Source organism: Panthera onca, chromosome B2, assembly GCF_046562875.1.
Source record: "Panthera onca isolate mPanOnc1 chromosome B2, mPanOnc1 haplotype 2, whole genome shotgun sequence".
NCBI classification, from domain to species: domain Eukaryota; kingdom Metazoa; phylum Chordata; class Mammalia; order Carnivora; family Felidae; genus Panthera; species Panthera onca.
The window spans coordinates 49,953,736-49,965,415 of record NC_138343.1 but is presented as its reverse complement, the minus strand read 5'-3'; positions in this window follow the sequence as shown (position 1 = coordinate 49,965,415).

Here is an 11,680-nt window from a genome sequence, read left to right as displayed (position 1 = left end):
CCCAAAATGCAATTTAAAGGGAGCCCTAATGCAAATCAGTGGGACTGCCTTCTCCAGCCGGAGTCCTTATATGGTACAGTCCCTGAGCCAGGACAGGGAGAGTGGGGAGTGTAAGGCAGCACAGCTGATTCACCAGCTGTCTCTCCCCTCCCTAAGCTGAGCCTGCCCACTCCAGTTTCCAGTGACGTCAGCACTGCACCCTAGACAAAAGGTTAAGATGGAGAAATGCAAAACTTCTTGGGAGGCTGCAATGTAGTTTTTACTTCTTTCCAGACTCCCTAGTTCCTGGGAGCCTGTCCTCTCTCCAGTGTAACCAAATGTTAATTTGACTAGTGGGTTTTCTTCAGCACTTCTCCTGTGGTGGACATGGGCAGGGGGAGGTGAAGACAGGAGACAGTTCTAGCTCAGAGGCTTGCTCGAGCCCGATCAACAAAGCGGACCCTTTGGAACTGGAAGCAGTCTTGGGGCCCCACCCTGACACTGGGTGTTCACAGCCCTTAGTTCGAGCCTTGGCTATTCTTCGGTCTCTACTCTCAGCTAGTTTTTATTTGTTTGGCTTTCGGTGAAGTCTGAGCAATGGAACTAAGGAATTCTCAAACATAGGAAAGAATATTGAGTCTGGGTTACTAGACTCCATTTAAAACTCATTAATGGATAATCATGTTCTTTTTATTAGCATCCTCACCTGCCATTCCAGTGCCTGTTGAAAGCAAATCCTTGTGCTAGAGACTCTGGCAGTGGTATGCCGGAGCCAGCCCAAACCAGTCGTGAACCTAATTGTTAAGTTTTCAGGAAACTTGCAGGCCGATCATGAAACACAATGATTAAAGGTTAAGTCACATAGATCAAAATAAAAATAGAATAGGATAGAATAAATCAAAATTTAAATAGCTTTAAAACAAAGGTAATAGCAAGCAAAACTCATTCACTTCCTAATTATTTTACTACATTTCACTATGATCTGGGCTCTTGAGGTAATTCACATCTATGGAATCTGTGTGGTGGAAATATCATATAAAGGTGTGCTTCTACATCTCTCCTAACTCGTTGTTCAGTAATGTCACATCGGGAGCTTGAAATCAGCCGTGATGGGAGAATTCACCTCATGGAAAACAGTACAAATCAGGTGGCTTCCCCCAACCCCTTCCCAGAGCCAGCTGGTAACATTGGCCAGCATGCCACTGACTCTGGGGTCACTAAAGAATGATTCACTCCCTGGCACTCAAGATGCTTGTGATGTAGTGAGGGAGACAAGTCCTTCAAGACTTCAGTTGGGCAGTGTCTCCTCTAAAATGCCAAAAGACAAAGTGAGCAAAAGGACCTGGGCTTTGAAGTCAGAGAGATCTACTGTAGCATCCCAGTTCTGCCATTTACTGGCAAGGTCATCTTAAATAAGTTACCCGATGTTTTTGAATCATTTGCCACATGGGAATCATAGCATCTCATAAGACACAAGGATTTATGGTAAAGGTATAAGGAGATTGAAAGGGGATTTCTGATTGAAGGAATAGCATGAGGAATAATAGCACAGAGGCATAAAGGTGAAAGCACTTGCCAGGGAATGGCCAGACACCTAGTTTGTCTGGATATTAAGATACACCAGAAACACCAAGAGATGCAGAGTGTAGATGTGGTGTGACCCTGGAAATGGAGGGTTACCAGGGAGGGAAAAGCCAAGCCTGGGTGGTATAGACTGGGAGACGGAGCCAGCATGAGGGCAGCCAGCAAGCCAAGCTGCCAAGTTTGGAGGGCACCACAAGTTCAGGCAAAGTAAGACAATAATCTCAACCCGGAGGTACCACCTGGAAGGCAGCGTTATGGACTATGGGAGATCTATTCACCCAAGACTAATCCCCAGCCATAATCAGAAATATAGGAGCCTTGCCCAGCCCCCAAAGAGGGATCAGCAGGAGCAAGGCAGGAGATCTAGGTGGTTTCGGTGGCTCAACATCATCATCGAAAGGCCAAGCTTTTTCTTTTCACCCTGAAATTCTCATTGCTACTCTCAGTGTTTCAGCTTTTATCCTAGGTGTGGATGCCTCATGCTGGCAAGCTAGCAGCCACAGCTCATATCACCTCAAACATAGTAGGTAGGAGCAGGGCAAGCCCCCTCAAAGTCTGTCTTTTTGTCAGGGAGCAAAATCTTTTCCCCAAAGCCCAGCAGATACCCCCTTTATAGCTCATCAGCCAGAGTGGGTCACATGCTGTAGCAGGCAGAACAGTGGCCTCCAAAGATGCCCACACGCTTGTCCTCTGGAGCCTGTGACTCCGTTCGTTATCTTACCTGGCAACAGGGACTTTGCAGATGTGATTAAGGGCAGAAGCTGGAGATGAGGAGGCTCTCTTGGATTATGTGGGATGCCCAATCTAATCACATAAGCCCAGTGAGGTGACAGAGATGGCAGTGTGAAGAGGATGCGTCACTGGTCCTGAGGTGGAGGAGACTATGTGTAAGAACTGGAAAGAGGGCTCTCGATGCTAATAGAGGAACCCAGCTGGCAGCCAGGGACCTGAGTCACAGAGCTTCAGGGAACTAAATTCTGCCAATACCTGAAAGAGCAAGGAAACCAATTTTCCCTGAGAGTCTGCAGAAGGGAACTCAACCCTGCAGACACCTTGATTGTTAGTCCAGGGAGACCTGTGCCCGACCTGTTTTAAGCTAGAGTTGTAGTCGTTTGCTATGGCAACAATAGTACATTAATACACATGCCCTCTCCTGTAGACAATGAAAGTAAAGGAGACAGGGACAACCATGCCTGACTTAGTCCAGTTAGGGATTGTCCCCTGGGATTGGGTGACAGGCCAAGTTCCCTGAGTGTGCTGGCAAGTATCCAAAACATTAGGAAGGAAGGAACATGGCTGCGGGTTTGGAGCCAACAATGCAGGGTACTAGAGCCAGGGAGGGGATCTGGTAAGCTCCGGGTCAGACATGCCAGTTGTTTCCAGCTGTCTTCTGGCTGACTGGACTGGCCATGAAACGGTTTACATATCACCCATGGCTACAACCAGAGGGCCCTATCAGCCCTAAGAGATCACCTCCATTTTACCAGACCCAGTCCTGATCTGGAGGAAAAGACTCAGAGAACAAGCACACAGCCTGCCAGCCTCTGACTGAGCTTCTAGAGCTCAGATCTGGAAACCGCTGTTTACCATACTTCATCAAACCTAAGAGACCCTCACTTGTAAGGTACACCATTATTTCACGAGCGTCCGTGAAAGAAAAAGTGCTACCAAATAAGCGATACTGTGCCATTGATTTTAAGATCAATAGTAAATGAATAAGATGCTAAAATGAGGAAAAGGGTGCATCTTCAAATCGAATATGGTGCTGCGAATCTTCTGCCAGTGGTAAGGATGAGCTCTTACCATGCTGTCAGCTCAGTCAAACCCGGCGGGAGAGGTGCTCCTGAGTCTCCAGGGAAGACAAGAAGCCAAGGTGGGAAGGTGAGAGTGTGCCCGTGCAGTTCCCAGAAGCCAGGCTGACGAGTGCAGGCTTCGCCCTTGGCCATGAAGGGCAGTGGCCAAGGGGATCCTGGGTGGGGCTCAGGACAGCTCCGATCCTATGGCCCCTGCTCTCTGAAACAGTATTTATGACTCCATCTAGTATCGAAGCATGAAGGATCATCCCCTCTTGCCCAAGAGAGTTGGAGTGGGACTAGACTAGCTGCCTAGCACTCGTCAGTGTGTTTGCCATGTTACAGATGGCAACGCATTCAACGGCTACTTTGTCCCTTTATCTCGAGCTGGCCTTGAGTCCAGGAAATTTGGGGATCTTTCTGAGTGGCTTTATAATGAGGGGGGAAAAATCAGTGTCACCTTATGGAAGTGCCCCCAGGAAATCACCTCATTCCCATAATTTTTCTCATCAGGTAAAGGAGACTTGGAAAATGAGTGTGGCTGGCCCGAAGTGACCCACCTAAGGAGTGGCAGAAGGAAGCTGGGATCCAAGTCTGCTGCTACCCGCCCCCCCCCCCCCCAAGGGCATGAGCGCAGAAACACCATCCCCCAGGCATACCCAGGGTCTGCCTCTTGCTAGCCTCACGTCCCATCTCTTTCCTCCTCTGTAAAGCAGGGCTAGTAACAGTACCTGCTGCAGAGGGTTGTTGAGAAGATTAAATTAAGAAGTCCGTGAGAGGTGTAGACAATTGCCTGCCAGCTAGTCATTGCCCCATGAAGAGTGACTGTTACCCTTGTTATTGTTTCGCTCAGTCTTGGGCTGCCTGCATCACCTCGCTCCTGCTATCAAGCCGTAGGTCTGAACTTTGAGACTTAGGGACAGAGGCATCTGTGGAATTTGCTCCCTTTGCTAATCTGGTAAAGTCAACAAATCATTTCTGTCCAACCCTATAGGAGTCTCTGGAGAGGATAGGACGTGGCATGGCACAGTTTCGTGTGAAGGCGCAGAGTGTTGGATGGACGGGGAGCGGGCAGCCCAGCCGGGGAACGGAGGAGGCTGTGCAAAGGCTGGGAAAGCCAGCTGAGCGTGGAGGGGCACAGGAGCCAGGAGGCGCCGGGGCGGGGGCACTTGGCATGTGGATGGAGCGTCGAAGGCCAGGAAGGGGGATGTGATGTGGGCCTTTACGCTAGAAAGGAAGGGGACTCAGTCTATGAAAAGAACCATTTTCTCTGGCGCTCAGGAAGGGCCTCTCACTGGGGATTTCCTACCCAGGGCTCCAGGCCTTGGCTGCCTTCCCAGGGAAAGGTGGTGTTTGTCGCGGGGAACTTGCACACTGCGAGGCTTTAGTTCAGTGACGAATGGTGCCCACTCCCGTCTCTGGCACTGCCGGTCTCCCCGAGCCTTGTTCAGCTGGGAACAAAATACTCTTTGCTTGAAACACCCACTTCAGATGTCTTAAGGCAAGACAGGGACACGGAGGTCAAGGCAGAAGTGGAGTAGACGAGAGGAGAAGTTGTGAATAATGCTGGACTAAGGGGAGGTGAGCGCCATGAAGGGTGTGCCCTGCAGACTGTATGGAGGGGGCTATTTCAAAGGAATGGGCCCTTGGCACAGGGCTTTAGTGTGGCCAGCCCCAGACCACTGGTCATGCTGGTGTGGCTAGCCAAAGGAACTCAGTGTGGTCTAAGGAAAAGCCTCCCTGGAGAGAAGAATTTCAAAATTAAAAAAAAAAAAAAAAAAAAAAAAAAAAAGGCCCAACCAACTCCCTTTTCCTCTCTTCTCCAACCTCAATCAAAAAGTACAGTATGCGCTATTGAAAAATCACATCTCAGAAACAGTGTGCACTTTCTGACAGCATCTGCCAAGATTTCCGATGAGGCCGATAGAAACAAACATGTTCCATTTTCATGTTGTATAATGAGATGGACTCCTTGCACATCTGTTCAGGCAAGACAATGATGGTGTTATTACTGGAGGCATTGTGCTGCAAATGCCATTTTCTCTCTGTCCTACTCCAGCCCATAGCCCACCTCGCTCGGAGCTTTCCCCCCTCTCCTCTCTTCACTGTCCCATGTCTCCCTTCCTCTCATGTCTCCTTCCTTGCTCTCACTTTCCTCTTCTCTCATCTCTGTCCTCACTCAGCACCCTGCCTACCTTGCACAAACCTGTGGGACACAGTGAGGAATTCCTATCTTATCAAGAGGAGGGGCTACCTGCCAGGAATCAGGAGAGAGGAGAGACTTTGGGTCACTCATCACAGCCCTGGGACTTCCAACTGTAAAGGGGCCACTCGCACTTGTCAGTAAGAATCATTCAGCCCAGTCAGAGAAACCTCTGGACCTGCCCCATGCCCAATCTCATCAGCAAAGAATCAAGAGGGACAGCAGTGTGACCAGCTAATTCCTGCCAAGGAGACAGCAAGTGGAAAGAGCTTGTTTCTCAAACCATTCATTCATTCATTCATTCATTCTTGGCAACAAATATTCATGTAGTACCTACTGTGTGGCAGGAAATGAACTGGTTTTTAAGGCATATAGATGGAAAGCTATAATTCCTGCCTCTCAGGGCCTAAAAATCTATACCAAGGCTAAATTCTACCCAATCTAAACCTAGCTTTGGTCTCAAACATATCTCCTATGTGGAAGAATTCCCTTGGGGCCCCTTCAATATGGAATTGCCTTGGGTGCCAATATAAAAATAGAATGGTATGGATTCCTATATATTGATCAATTCATCCATCCACCCATCCACTCTTCCACATATCCAACCATTCACCTTTCCAGTCTTCCATTCACCCATCTATCCATCTACCTACCCGTAAATCTACCTATCCATCTATTCATCTGTCTACCTACCTCTACACCTATCTACCCTTCCACTCATCCATCCATCCATCCACCCAACCATCATCTCCCCAAGCATGCGGTAGGAAGTCCATTATTAGCTCAGTGGGTATCAGTGAACACCTAAACAATTATTGTGGTAGGAAGCTGTGCAAAGACAGATCCCAATTGTTGTATGTAGCGTCCATGCCTGACAAGTCACAAGTGAATGATCACTGAACCCTGGGCTGTGATCTGAGAAGGAGAGAGGAGATGAATTTCAAAGACTGGCGGCAAAGGTTCACAGGGAGGTGCTTAGGTTTAATCAGGATAGTGTCTACCTTTCTAGCAGTCTAGAAAAGTGTAGGAGAGAGTGGCTCAGGGAAGGCAGTGATTCATGTACACCTTTCCAATGAGTTCTTGCTATTGAGCTTTTCCTCAATGTGATGACCTCCTATATCACAATGGTCACTCTAGTAATTATTGCTTTCTCCCTAAACATGAAAAAACCAAGGATAAGAATTTTTGTGCACCATTTAAGTTCCCAATATAGTTTCCAATGAACAATACCCCCCCCCCCCCCCACACACACACAAATTGGAGAATTGAGTGGAAATAAAGTTCTGAAATCATTCCCTTACTTCCCAAACTGTTTTTCTGCTTGCGGGAATTCTGACTGAAATCTACTCTTTTCTAATGTCAATCTGAGTTGTGACTCTTTAAAAAAAAAAAAAATGCTCCCCTCTTCCCATACATCAGGTGGCACATTCTTCAGTCGTCTGGAATTAATCTGTCTGTCGCTGAATGAGAGCTGGAAAGAGGAAATAGGGGGCAGTGGTTAGAGCCCTGAATGGTCAGGAGTCCTGGTTTCCATGTCTTGCTCTGCCACTGAGTCACTAGCTGACACTGGACTAGTGACTCGGTTTTTCTAAGTTATGCCTGTCTGCAAAAGAAGAGCGGGTACGGACTACAGAGACTGTGCCAGGGATGCTGGCCAGGAGGGGAGAGGCCCTTGTCCTTGCCCCAACTCACCAAATCCTTATTAACCTCAGCATCTTTCTGGGCCTTCAAACTTTCATGGTCTCTAAACAGAAGGGAGTGGCAATATGATTTTTAAGGTAGTTTCTAACACCTAGGATCTTAATTCCACTCACTCTCATATTTAGCATATTTTTAAAAAATGTTTATTTATTTCTGAGAGAGAGAGAGAGACAGAGTGCTAGGCTAGTGGGGGAGGGGAAGAGAGAGAGGGAGACACAGAATCCAAAGCAGGCTCCAGGCTCTGAGCTGTCAGCACAGAGCCTGATACGGGTCTCGAACTCACAAACTGTGAGATCATGCCCTGAGCTGAAGTCAGGAGCTTAACCCCGACTGAGCAACCCAGGTGCCCTGTTATACTTAGCATATTTAATACCTGATCATTTTTAACTCTCTGCTCCTCGACATGAAAAAATTTTTCAGAAATAATCATGACACATGACACGAAACAAATAGTAATAATGGCGTTTTGCATTGTTTTAAATTTTAAACACACATAAAAGCTGCTAGTGGCCACACAGAGTGACAGAATTGAAGCAACACATTGTTTTTCATCTCTAAAAGCACTGTGCTATAATTGTTTCCAATTTGTGGTTCAAACACAAGCTTCTGAGGTACCATCGGGCTCGAAACAAGCTCAGATGATTCCAGTTGGATATGTGCCTGAACCACACGTGTGCATCTGAGACCCCATATTAGGCATGGGCTGTATGTATGAGAGCTACTAGGATTAACCTGCATGTAGAATGCAGTGCTTACTAAAAGATAAGTAATAAAAATGGGTTAAGTTGGAACTTACATATGTATTATTAAGACTCAACAACAATGACAACAGTAGCCTAGAACTTAGACCAAAAGACTTGGTTGAGGGGGGACGTATTTTTACCACTAACATTGTTTAGAATTGCTATGGTGATAATACAACAAGCATACCTGATTTTGAGGCACTTTTGTCATTTAGATTTTTTTAATTTTAAAATAATTTTAGATTTACGGGAGAGTTGCAAAGACAATATACAGAGTTCTCACAACTCTTTCACCCAGGTTATATAACCATGGTACATTTATCAAAACACAGAAATTAACACTGGTACAATGTTATTTTAAGTTTATTTTTTTTTTTGAGAGAACAAGAGAGACGGGGGGGGGGGGGGGGTGGGGGTGGGGCAGAGAGAGAAGGGGAGACAATGTAGGGCTTGAACCATAAGATAATGACCTGAGCCAAAATCGGATACTTAACTGACTGAGCCACCCAGGCACGCCAACACTGGTACAATGCTATTACCAAAGTACAGACTGGATATTAGCAGTTTTTACTAATGTCCTTTTTCTGTTTCAGGGTTCAATCTAGTATATCACATTGCATTTAGAGGTTTATCATTGTTTTAAAATTCTTCATAGATCATGCAACTCCTTAGTGCTTGCCACCAGGGATGACCCCATCGTATGTCACGGATTCCAATAAACGCTGTGATCTTGGTGGCAAGAAGATCTGACGGCTGAGATGCCCCATTCTTTGGTGAAAGGTGGTATTGAGTCTGACATCACATGCTGGACTACCAGAACAGACAGTCCACTTTGTGAAGCTGGAGATCCTTCAGCCGAACACTTCCACAGTGACTGTTAAGCGTATGACATTTGCAAGGTTCATGTTCCTACTGTAAGAAACCAGAAAGCAAGGGTTGTTCAGGGCAAAAGTGCTGTGTGTCCTACGAGGCAAAGATGTAAAAATATATAGAGTAAGAAACCCCGAAAAAAGATCACTGTGCAGATCTTTCTGGATGACTGCTCCATACCAATTCTCTCCTTTTTCCTTGCAATCAGAATTTTAATTTTATCTAGGTGAGGGGTAGCCAGAATCTTCAAAGGAGTTGAGAAATCTCTTCAAGCCCTCTGAGGATGCTTCCCTGGTGAGGTGAATCCAATTATGTTAGTTCTATTCACCTTGCCCATGACTTGGTTTAGGAATGGGCATGTGATGTAATTCTAGCCAGTGAGGCAGTAGGAGAAGTCTGGGGTTTCTGGGAAAGTTTTCTTTACTCTTCAAAATGCCCTCTCCTTCTTGTCTGATTTTTAGGTCTTATTGTATGAAGGATAGAAGGCCTGGAGCTGTTGCAGCTACTCTGTAGCCATGAGGGAAAAGTCCAAGTCAAAAGCAAACACAGAGTGGCAAAGTGGAAAAATAGTGAGATCCTAGTTTTTGATGAATCATTTACCCCTGGGAATGAACAAACTTAAGACTTCTTATTATGTGAGAAAATACATTTTTGGGGGATAATGATTGTATATATACCAGCCAAGGTAACAGCATCTCTCATTCAATCATTCATTCAACCAACACTTGATGAAAATATACCATGTGGGATTCCTATGCTTGGTGCTGTTGAAATATGAGAGCAAATGATTAGTTTCCTGCCCTCAACGGTGACACTATCCAAAAGGGGGCAAAACTCACAGAAAAATACACTGACTCCAGAAGAATGTGCTGCTACCTGAGAGGTATGCACAAGGTACAGTATGCATGCCTCCAGCCTAGTACCCCGAAGACAGCTTTGTGAAGGAAGAGATACATGCTCTTTATCTTGGAGGATGGTTACTTCTTTGGCAAAGGGACATGGAACAAAGGCCTTGTGAGGGGAACAAAGACACAGAGATTGGGAACCACATGGTCTGTTCTGGAAAGAGGGGCTCTTCCAGTTTAGTTAAGAGTTGGTGTGGCAGAATTATCAGCAGCCATAACAGGACAGGTGGAGAGAGGCAGATGGTATCCACCTGATCAGTGCCACGCTTTATGAAGCCTGAAATGCTACGGGATGGTCCAGCAAAGGGAACTCTGTGCTGACCAGCTGCTCTGAGTCCTGGTTAGCCACCCACTAGTTATGTGGCCCTTGGTCATTTATGTGTCTCAAAACAGCTATAACGGGTTGGTAATAACTGTCTTGCCTCCCTCACAAGGCTACTGTCAAGTGCAATAGAAACACAAGAGGTTATTATTTCCTCCACCTCCAGATGTAACTATATATTCACCCATTCTTCATCTTTGCTCCAGCAAAGACAACCACTAGAGGAGTTCTCCCTCTTCCTCCTGTGGTTGGGGCTGTTTTCTAAGTCTCCTCCTTTGTTTCATCAATGATCTCTAGTATTAATAGTTTGAGTATTTTCAGTATTTCCTTCTCTCTCTCTCCTGTTTCTTCTCTTGCTCCAGTCTCAAAAAATATATATAATTTAAAGATCCATCCTTCAATTCTCTATATCCGCCAAGACACCATCCATTTCCCTTTTTCTCACCAAACTTCTCAAAAGAATAGACTACTTTCTCACCTCCTTTTCTCATCTTCTATCCACCGGTAAGCCCTCTCCAATGTTAAAAATGGGCTCTCAAAAGCCAGAATGGCTGCATCAAGGGACTTCCTTTTATTCTCATCCTGCCTCACCTAGCCTCTCCTTGTGAAATGCCTAGGCTGTGGCTTCCTCCATCCCTACACTTTCCTTTTCCTCCTCCTCCTCCCTCAGTGTTTGGGGTTCCCTAGGATTCTGCCGACCTCAGGCTTTTCCTCACTCAGCACACTCTCCTTGGACCGCTTACTTAACCCCGTGGTTTCAACAGTCCCATTGCAGATGAACCACAAACACCTTTAATTCTGATTTTCCCTCCCTAACTCCAGTCTAACAGCTTCCATCTGAGCTGTCAAAGTGGCGATTGGGATGTCTCATGACTCCTCAAGCCCAGCTTGTCCAAAGGTGAGGCCATCTTCAGCTCTCTTATGCCCACTCCTTCCTTCTCTGTTGTTCCACATAGAGTTTTTAATGGTCCCCCTATCACTATGTCATCCCAGCCTAGAGTTTTGACTCCTTTAACTCCTGTACATCTTATATTAAAGCAGTCACCAAACCCAGTCAAGAGGTCAGCGGGGGCTGTGGTCATCATCTGAAGGCTTCACTGGGACTAAAGGATCTGCTTCCAAGGTGGCAAGCCAGGCAAACTAGTGCTGGTTGTTGGCAGGAGGCCTCGGTTCCTTGCCATGTGGACCTCTCCATAAAGCTGCTTGCATATCTTTACAACATGGCAGCCAGCTTCCCCCAGAACTAGTGACCTAAGACAAGACAGAAAGGGGAAAGGCAAAATGTGTTTTATGACCTACTCTTGGGAGCCTTACACCATCACATATGCCATAGCCATTTGTTAGAAGTGAGCCGCTAAGTCCAGCCCACACTCAAGAGAGGGTATGGATTGAGAGAGACACAGAATCCGAAGTAGGCTCCAGGCTCTGAGGTGTCAGCACAGAGCCTGATGCGGTCCTCAAACTCACCGACCACAAGATCACGACCTGAGTCGAAGTGGAACACTTAACACTGAGCCACCCAAGAGCCCCTTGAGGACATATTTTAAAACCACCACACATGGATTATCTTATCTTTCTGT